The sequence below is a fragment of the Mus caroli genome, chromosome 1 (genome assembly GCF_900094665.2).
Source record: "Mus caroli chromosome 1, CAROLI_EIJ_v1.1, whole genome shotgun sequence".
Classification (NCBI taxonomy): domain Eukaryota; kingdom Metazoa; phylum Chordata; class Mammalia; order Rodentia; family Muridae; genus Mus; species Mus caroli.
The window spans coordinates 123250137-123260433 of record NC_034570.1 but is presented as its reverse complement, the minus strand read 5'-3'; the positions used below and the strand labels follow the sequence as shown (position 1 = coordinate 123260433).

Genomic DNA, 10297 nt, shown 5'->3' with positions numbered 1-10297 from the left:
TCCATCCATCCATCCATCCATCCATCCATCCATCCATCCATCTATCCACTTATCCATCCATCCATCCATCCATCCATCCATCCATCCATCCACTTATCCATCCATCCATCCATCCATCCATCCATCCATCCATCCATCCATTATTCTTCTAGCTACTTAGCAAAAGTTCTCCATTCCCAGGAATGTGGAGGCAGGGAACTAAAGATACCAACCTGGCCTAGTGTACTGCAACAATGTTGCTGCTCACAAAGACAAGCAACCAAGAAGTAGCTGAGAAATCTCTGAAAGAGGCGGGCCTTTGGGCATCAGTTATCTGTTTAGAAGGGGGCCTGAGAGCAATGAAACATTGTTTCCTAACACTTTGGTACAGTGTGTCAACTTAACATAAAAGACCACCACAACAGTTTAGGATTTAAGAGTTTCAAAATAGAGGCCAAGATGAGATTGCACCAGCTGAGCAAGCCACCTGCAGTGGGTTGTACCACATCATGTGCAGCGGGCTATTCTCACCATAGCTGTGAGGTGAATACAAGCAGGGCTCACAGAAATGACCCCACTGGGATATGGCTCAGTACTACTGCAGGGCTGGCTCAACTTGAACAAGGCTTCCATCCTTACCATCAAAAGGTGTGTGTGTGTGTGTGTGTGTGTGTGTGTGTTGGGGACCAGGGGGAGTCACTCACATCTCACACAATACCACACTATAGTAAATGGATGAGCTAGTGCTAGGAAGGAGGCCAGAGAAAGCTCTTCTGTGTCCTAGTGCCTTAGGGCCTTGGTATCTGTGTACATGAACATGTAGGGCTGAGATTTGGTGTGTTCAACAATGCCTTAGGCAGACTGGGAAAAGGCAGCCAGAGGGACAAAGAGGTTCTATTAGAGCAAGGGACCTGGGGTTGCTGAACAGGAGCCCTGTGTGGGGACCCACACTCAGTGGACACATCATGTGGAGGTAAAGAGAATAGACCATGCTGACATTTATTGATCAGACACTGTGCTGAGAGCTTTGAAGCTCTGCAAATAAATAATAACACATTGTGTGCATTAAGTGAAGTAGTGTGCTATTGTGCTTGATGCATTGTTTTGATATATTTACTGGAACAAATTGAGGTTTCTTAAGAGCGTTAAGGTTTTAGAGTGTTAGCTATTTTAGTGCACACAAAATATTTACAGGGTTGGCACTATTATTATCTCTGTTTTACTAAGAACGAGAGGTTTCCAGGAGCTAATTTAGGGGTTCCTAACAACACACAGCCTGTAGTGGGAGAGCCTGGGTTGGAGCTGAGATTTAGATCCAGACCTAGCTCTATAGACTGCATTGATGGTTGATACTGATCTCCAGTTTGACAGGATCCAGCATCACCTGGGAGACAAACCTCTGTGCACATCTGGGAGTGAGTTTCTAGACTGAGGTGACTGAAGTGGGAAAATACACCCTAAACACAGACACACCATTCCATGATCTAAGATCCCAGGCTGAATAAATAGATTGCAAACTGAGCACGGGATGTTCCTCTCGGCTTCCTGGCTGCAGATGCAGTGTGAGCAGCTGCCCCGTGCTCCTGCTCCTGCTCCCATGCTTTCCCAGTCACGATGAATTGCTCTCTCAAATGTGAGTCTAAATAGTTCCCTATCTCCTTAAATTTCTCTGTCAGGCATGTTGTCACAGCATGAGCTATATAACAAGTGAAACCAGGGTACCCATACACTAGGCAGTTTGTTTTATAATATTAGAAAAATTAAAAGCCTGGAGCCTGCTAAGCAGAACTCAGACACAGAGCTGTACTTTCACACCTTTTTGAGGTGGAGTCTCATGTCCTTGCCCAGGCTGGCCTCAAACCAGCAATCCCCTGCCTCAGACCCCCAAGAATCTAGGACCATAAATGTGTGCCACTGTGCCAAGAGACTATGCCATTAGGGGAGGTGAATGAGATGAACATAGCTTGACCCTCTAAGGCCCTATGAGAGCACTTATTCGCTCTACCTGAATAGCCACCAATTACATACTTTCTTTTTTAAAAATTAAATTAATTAAAAATGTCATATATGTGTACTATATTTATGCCATTTCTCCCTACCTCAAATCTTCCCTTCAGCTCTTCCCATGCTTCCAACCTTGCCACACTCCCTCTCAAATTCATAACCTCTTTTAATGCCAGACATTCTACACAAATGCCAATCAATCCATAGATACTCTGAAATGCAAGGCCATTTAAAAAGGACGAGGTGATAGTGTACAAACACACACGGATAATTTAAGTTAAACCCTGTGCCCCAGATCTAAGCATTTGACAGTGTATGACTGATGCCAAGTATCTGCTCACAGAGTGTGTCTCTGAGCTTAACCCTTCATGTGTGTGCCCTGGAAACACACAGCTAGAACCTATCAGCTATGGAGAGATGAGTAAAGGCAGAAGAGAGGCAAAGAGTTTCCATTGCATCTTAACTGTGTATATTTTAAAAGTTTATTCTGCAATCTTAAATTGCTTCTGTATTTTAAAAATATCAATGAAAGACTAACCCCCTCCCTCTTTCCCCCAGTTTTACCCTGATTTAACCTCTCTTTTCAAAGCATATGTGACTATGTGGCTGCCCAGGGTCATCTGAGTGTGAGTTCCTATTTGGATGAATCACCATGACGGGGGGTGGGAGTGGGGTGGGGGGAGAAGCTGCCTCATGCCAGGCAGTGGCTGTGACTTTGAGGTCAGAGAGCCCTCTCTCTTCCCTAATCTACACCATCTGTGACTTGAGCCATAAGTATTACTATTTTTGAAGTCTGTTCCCTCCTGGGTAAAATGGACATCACTTATGGCTGTGGCTTCCTCTGCAGATGGCACATGTGTGTCATATTATGCTAGCATAACAGGATCTCAATGTTGGGAAAGATCCAGATGACAGTTTAACACTGTTGTGGGGTGGGGATTGGTAGAGGAGGTCCTGAGATCCGATTGGCAGGTGGTTGCTATTTTTGATAATGTAAAATGTCTACTAAGGGTTGATGTCAAGCTACAAATATAGAGCATGCATGATACTAGCAGGACCTTGGTGTCACTTGATCTAAGCACTGGGCTCACGGGAAGCAGCCAGATGTGCCCTGGGTGCTTGTTCCTTTCATCAGGGGGACAGGTTTCTTCTAGGGGCCATCCACAAGGCGCTAGGGGAGGGAGTGTCAGGGGGTGGGGTTGAGGTCTTTCCTTTGGGTTTTACTTGTTTCTGATCCTAATAGCTTCGCAACCCCTTCTGCTGTCCTGATGCCCTTTCCAGATGTTCCCTGGAAGTGTGCAGCCACCAAAGACTCTCATACCCTGATCCCCAAAAGGGCAAACATTAATGAGTCTGACATCTAAACATAGCCTTGATCTTTGGTTCAGAGAGTGACCTGGGCTGGCCAAGTACCAGGGCTGAAGGAGTGTGTTTGGGAGCAGATAGCAGTGGGATTCTCTTGACTACTACTCCCAGGTTTCAGAAAGTAGCTGAGGTCCTCTCCCATGTTGTCTACCCCTAGCTGGGTGTAGCTACAATGCCCTTTTGGGCCTCTTTTCACTGGCTGACTCAGAGATTCAAAGAAGGAAGCAAGGCATCTTCGTATCAACAAAGCTGAGTCATCTTCACTGTTACTTAACAGTGAGTAGCAGGCTTGGAATGCTGGACCTGCCCAGCCAGCCCAGCCCACACAGAGCAGGACTCCACACAGGACCACCTCTTCCCTAGCTCCTACCCCACAGCACTTCCAAGCCAGAGCTGGGCCCCACCCATAGCTTCTCTACAAACAAGGAAGACTGTTGCTGCAGAGCTGTTCTTGGGCCTGTGTCTAATCTACCAGAACTCTTGAGGATCTCAGCCTTTACCTTCTGACATCCATATCCCACTGGCTCCAGCCAGGACCCCACATAGTCTCTTGCCTTACTTGTCCTGGATGAGGTCCTATGTAAGTTGTCAGGGAGACCAGTGAACAGCGGCAGCTGAGGATTCTGCAGCAGGCCCAGTTTCTCTGCCCAGTATTCAATTTTTCCCAGCAGTTTCTCTTCTCCCCCCTACACCCCATACTTTATTCATTCTGGCAAACAGTGGACTTGCAGGATAAGTGTAAGGTTTTCTGTTTAATGAGATTCTTGGGGCACAGGAGGCTTTGTTGCCTGCCAGAATCACTTGACAGTTGGCATCACCCACCCAAATCCTTGCAGGTCTAAACCTGCTTCCTCTGCAAAGCACACCCACAGTGCTGGTTTCGGAAGACTCCTTGTTCTCACTCTTTAAGCTCTTTGGGGAAATGTTTGTCCTGTTTCCCCAAGTAGACTACCGGTACCCTAGACAGTACCTCTTATCTCACTGTACCCCGCCTGTCCCCAAAGCATGGTCACTGATGCTGTGGACACAGAAACTTCCCCAAAGAGTGACAATCCATCCACGTGTCCTTTCTATGCATGTATCCATTCATTCATCCATCCAGGCGTCTGTGTATCCACACACCCACGTAGTGCACGCCTGCTATGCAGAAGCACAGTATATGTCTAAGGATACTCACAAACTACAGTCTCCATAAGATCTTTGTAGTGGGGGGACTGACCTATAAGCCCAAAGCAATTCTTTTTTTATCAATATGCAATGCCTAGCAGTTATAAAACACTTACAATTTATAAAATGCTATTATAGCCCAATGGATTCTGTAGTCAGTACAGTTGGTGGGCTGGTAAGATGGCTCAGCAGGTGAAAGTACTCGCTAGAACCCGTGTAAGGGTAGAAGGAGAAAATCAACTCAACAGAGCTGTCCTCTGACCTCCACAAATGTGCTGTGGTAAGTATGCATGCCTATCATTCACATAAAACGTAACACCACACACACACACACACACACACACACACACACACACACACACACACACACACACACACACACACACACACACACACACCAAACAACAACAAACTAGGTTAGTAGCCAGCTTAGAGTAGAACCTGGACCTGCCCACTTCTGTTCATTACCTCCTACACGGTAGCGCTTCGCCTGGAGAAATTCTTATGGATTAGAACAAGAGGAATATTTTCCTATTTTGAGAGCTCATCTTTCTCTGATAGCTTCCAAATCTTCATCCCAGATGGCCCCCTGTCTGTGGGCCAAGGAGCTGCCAGATGCTGTAGGATCCAGCCCTTTTTGGAAGGTTCTGGTTTCTTCCAGGCCCTGCGGGTCTAGAGGCATAATGAGAGCCTCCTTTGAGCTGCCTGTCCTGTCTGGTATTGCTGCTGCCTTTGCAGGTTCCCAGGCTGGGCCCCGCTCCCTGTGATTGGCAGGGAAGTCCTTTCTCCACCTCACTCAGGAACTTTCTGCAGTGCAGGGGTCTTTGGGTTGGATTAAAATTCCGCACCTGCCAGATTCTTAGCCTCATTTCTGTACCTGGTTTCTATTCCTCTTCACCAGCACACGAACAGTTCCGGCGCAGATGGGCACATGCAAGGACAGATGGGCTGCCAGGCCCCTTCCAGGCATGGCTGTACGACACTCACCTCACACAGGTGGGAGTTCTGGGTCTGGGCCTCTCTTCTCGGAGTGGCAGTTTCAATCTGGCCAGTATTGAGAACGCAAACGGTTTTGGTGAGAGGCCACTTCCCTCTGAGTTTTCCTCCTCTCTTTCTGTGCACAGACTTGGGAAAGTTGCAAAAGAGGCTGGGCCAGGGTGACCTCAGCTGTGTGGGTGGAGGGGGCGGAGTGCACAGGGAAAGCAAGCGAGGCTTCAGAGCTGTGTGGGTTCAGGGCACAGGCTCATCAGGATTCTGATTCCAGGGGATGAGGGACCGCAGGTTTGAGTTGGGGACTTTGGGACACAGGGCTTGAGAGGTGACTCGTCCAATTTATGAGCTTGTAGGGACATCTGTCTCTGTCCATGGGAGTCCCAGTAAAGGAGCCCTTTGTTTGGAGCAGTTGTGGAGCAGATTGGGTCCAGCCACCAGTGAACCAGTGAGGCTGGAAGACGGTCTACTTTTAGGCCTTGTCCTCACCCCACACATCTCTCTCTCTCTCTCTCTCTCTCTCTCTCTCTCTCTCTCTCTCTCTCTCACACACACACACACACACACACGCACAGTATATATACACATGCACACACATACACACAGAAAATATACACATATACATCATCCAACACCCTGCCACACTATACATGCATAGCACACTTATACTTCATATGCACACCCCTGCAGCCCTTGTGCCACACTCCTTATACATACATGAAACAAGCTCCATTCCCTCATCACACCCATTCTATACCACCCACACCCCTACTCCATTCATATAGAAATACCCATCACACACGCACACCACACAATATACACATACCATACTACACTACCACATACATACACCACACATGCACACCATACCACACACCATACCACACCACATATGCACACCACACCATATGCCATACCACACCACACATGCACACCACACACCATACCTCACCACATATGCACACCACACCACATCGGGCTTGTAAGAGGTAAGGTGTGTCCTGGCACCCCACAATCCCACACTGGGCCTCTCTGGTTAGGTTGTTGCCCAACCTGAAACACCTAGAAGAAGATGGTAATTTAAGATGCTGTTAGCACACAGTTAATGTGGGCATCTCATTTCACTGTTGTGGACCATGCCTTGCGTATAATTGGCAGATGAAAGGCAGATGGAGTGAGTTTAGACACGACTCCCCAGATCTCAGGGGGTCCCCTTAAGGTGTATCTAATGCGCTTCACATTCCTCACAAGTCAGGACTTTGTCTCTTTGTAGACATATTCCTTTGATTACTGTCCTGTCAGAAAGTTCTTCCCGGTTCCATAGCGCTCTCTCTCTCTCTCTCTCTCTCTCTCTCTCTCTCTCTGATGGGGTTTTCCAGCCACCATGTGTCTAAACCAGCCATAGAACCCTGCATTTGGAAAGCAGATGGGTAGCCTTGGAACCCACACTTGGCCAATTGTGCTGCTGGCATCGGCCCTACCAAAAAGTAGAAGAGAAATGGAAGCTTATTTGCTTCTATCAACTAGCAAACACTTTGGAAGAAGGTACTTAATGGTTTCCGTACTGAATTCTACACAGGAAAGCTGAGCCATTCTAAAGCCTGCTTACCCAAGTGAGGTGTTTGGTTGCTGAGGAAGCCAAGGCTGATAATCCCTGGCATATTATGGATGCTCCTTGGTTCCTGGACTATTGTCCTTTAGAAGTTCCCTCAAGCCCATGCCGCCCTGAATGCTCCCGATCTCATTAGCTAAGCAGAGTTGACCTGGCCAGAACTTATCTGAGAGAAGCTTCTCTAATATTACTCTACTTTTTTTCCCCCCAATGACCAGATTTTAAATGAACTTGCCTGTGTAGTTGTGTGTCTGTGTGTTGTGTGACTGTGACTGGGGAGATGTGAACAAATACCTATTCAGATAGGGCGCCAACAACAGAGCAAAGTAAGGTCACTAATGTCCAGCGTGGTAACCCAATGAGTCTTATTAGGGTGACTCTCATGGATGTGGGTGAGGGGGTACTTACCACAGGAGCAGAAATGACTCAAAGATGCCTGCATCATCAAAGCCCACCCCAGCATAGGTGACAGCTCACAAAAGCTTCGAACCTGGAGCACACTGTACAACAGGTTGGAGAGTGACTCTTCCAGGCAGTTTGGCTGGTCTTTGCCCCTCCTAAGCAGTCTAGCATTGCTTACTGCTCATTTATGCCATGTGTGTAATGTTTACCTGGCCAGTTTCAGGAAATCCCTGAAGCCTTTGAGTTATTTACCTCCTGAGCTTAAAAAAAGGATTCTTTGCCCCTTCTTAGAATTGAGAACAAAACACCCATGGAAGGAGTTACAGAGACACAGTTTGGAGCTGAAACAAAAGGATGGATCATCTAGAGACCACCATATCCAGGGATCCGTCCCATAATCAGCCTCCAAACGCTGACACCATTGCATACACTAGCAAGATTTTGCTGAAAGGACCCTGATATAGCTGTCTCTTGTTAGACTATGCCGGGGCCTAGCAAACACAGAAGTGGGTGCTCACAGTCAGCTATTGGATGGATCACAGGGCCCCCAATGGAGGAGCTAGAGAAAATACCCAAGGAGCTAAAGGGATCTGCAACCCTATAGGTGGAACAACATTATGAACTAACCAGTAACCTGGAGCTCTTGACTCTAGCTGCATATGTATCAAAAGATGACCTAGTCTGCCATCACTGGAAAGAGAGGCCCATTGGACTTGCAAACTTTATATGCCCAAGTACAGGGGAATGCCAGGGCCAAAAAGTGGAGTGGGTGGGTAGGGGAGTGGGGGGGAGGGTATGGGGGACTTTTGGGATAGCGTTAGAAATGTAAATGAGGAAAATACCTAATTAAAAAAAAAGAAAAAAAAAGCATTCTTGAAGAATGGAATGTGTTACCTCCCTTAGCATCCCTCCAAGATAGAGGGTTTTATCCCAGAGGAAATGACTACACATCTGTGAGATGGTGGCTGGGCATATGCTTTAGACATGTGGCGGCACGTGGACTTGCAGAAGATGTCACAAGGCCTGCTGCTGCTGAGGACCCTTGTGGTATGGGAAGTGCCCTGCCTGCAGCTGGTTTTTATAGCGTCTGAACAGGGCACTGAAACTTGTTCTTTTAGGTACTCTTTACAGAACTATTTCCAGTGTTGTTTGGAAACTAAGGCAGCAGCTATCAGACTCCAGCCCCCACTTCCTCCATCCATGTGAGTCAGAAGTCAGCAGCTTCCCTTCCCTTCTTCCGTCATGCTGCTGGAGAAGGCGTCCTTGATGCCCACCCACTGAATGGTCCTCCACACCCACTGAATTCACTCAGTAGTCTGAGTAGTCAGACTCTTGGGGGTCTGGGAGGCAAATGGATTCTGGTGTTGACTAAGTAAAGACATAAAGGGATTCAGAGGAAGAAGATGGTAGTCCTAGGGAGGGAGTTCAAAGGGGAAGAAGAAGGAATTTGAACTGGAGTTTGAAGGTCTGGCAGGGTGTGTATATGTTGGGTGAGTGGAGGAAACATGTAGGTTCAGTTAAATTGAAGTGACCTGGGAGTAGGTAAAGATGATACTCTCAATATCTCCAAGTGAAAAAGAGAGCTGGCACCAGAAAAGCACCCAGTTTAGGTACCCATTTCTGGCGGACAATGCCTTAGCTGTGCATGCTCTGTTCTGTAAAGTTCCAACTAGGGTTTTATTTGTTTGTTTAGGGAGGGGTGGTGGTAGAGGTATGCTTCTATGTAACCCAGGCTGGCCTTGAACCTCCTGCCTCCTTACCTTCTGAGTTCTGGGATTGCAGGTGTGAAACATCACTTTTAGTGACTTTCAGAAACATTCCTCAGTCAGGCACTCGTGTGGCATGTGCGAAGGGGCACTGGTGGGATCAGAGCATCAGTGAGGATGTTCTTGACAACACCCTTGGGGAAAAGGGCAAAAGGCCAGGTGGTAGCAAAACTTTTGTGACAGAGCTAGTGGGACTGGTGTGAAGACAGGGTCTCCATTTTTGTTTTGTCCCAGTGGTGTGGCTCTTGCATCATGTCCATCCTCTGGACTTCCTCTCTTCTCAGTCTGCTGGACACACAGCCCCAGGTCAGCATACTCTAGAGAACTCTTGTCAGGAAATGACCCCAAGGAGCAGACCTTCTAGGGATGCTGTTCCCAAACTGCCCCCCACTTGGCTCTTGGGGTATAAAGCCTTTTGTCTCAAGGGCCTCTGTGTTTCCTGAGAGTTTCCTTGATGGGTGAGGGCCTGCAAGCCAGCTAACTGCTTCTCCGTGCTGGGGAGCTTACAGTTTCAGAAGGTTAGAGTTCATAACCATCATGTCAGGGGGCATGGCAGACAGGTAGGTATTGTGGTGGAGTAGTGACTGAGAGCTGAGATAGGGGAGGGGGCAGGCTAACTAGGACTGTGGGCATTTGAAACTTCAAAATCCACCCCTAGTGACACACCTCTTCCAACAAAGCCACACCTCTCAGTCCTTCCCAAATAGTTCCACTAACTGGGACCAAGTACTCAAATATATGAGTCTATGGGAGTCATTCTCATTCAAGCGATCACAGACCTGGAGTCCTCAAATGACCTCATGAAGCACTTCTTATTACCATGTCCGTCTCACCAGCAAGCAGGAGTGCGGCTGATGGTGGGAATCTAGTCTGGCCTTGTCCAGCTCAGAACTCACTTTTTTTTCTTTGAGACAGAGTTTCTCTGTGTAGCCCTGGTTGTCCTGGAACTCACTCTGTAGACCAGGCTGGCCTTGAACTCAGAAATCTGCCTGCCTCTGCCTCCCAAGTGCTG

General features: G+C 47.7%; 1 protein-coding gene across 2 annotated transcripts in view; it reads right to left on the bottom strand.

Moving 5' to 3' along the window:
* The window catches only part of Rab7b (RAB7B, member RAS oncogene family), a 25208-nt gene extending 19571 nt beyond the window's left edge, over positions 1-5637 (bottom strand). The window contains exon 1 of one of the 2 annotated variants that reach the window (XM_021174640.2): positions 5503-5637. The gene's annotated coding sequence lies outside the window, so the exon portion shown is untranslated. The remainder of the gene's footprint in view (positions 1-5502) is intronic. The other variant, XM_021174646.2, reaches the window with a different exon arrangement.
* Positions 5638-10297: the final 4660 nt, after the last annotated feature.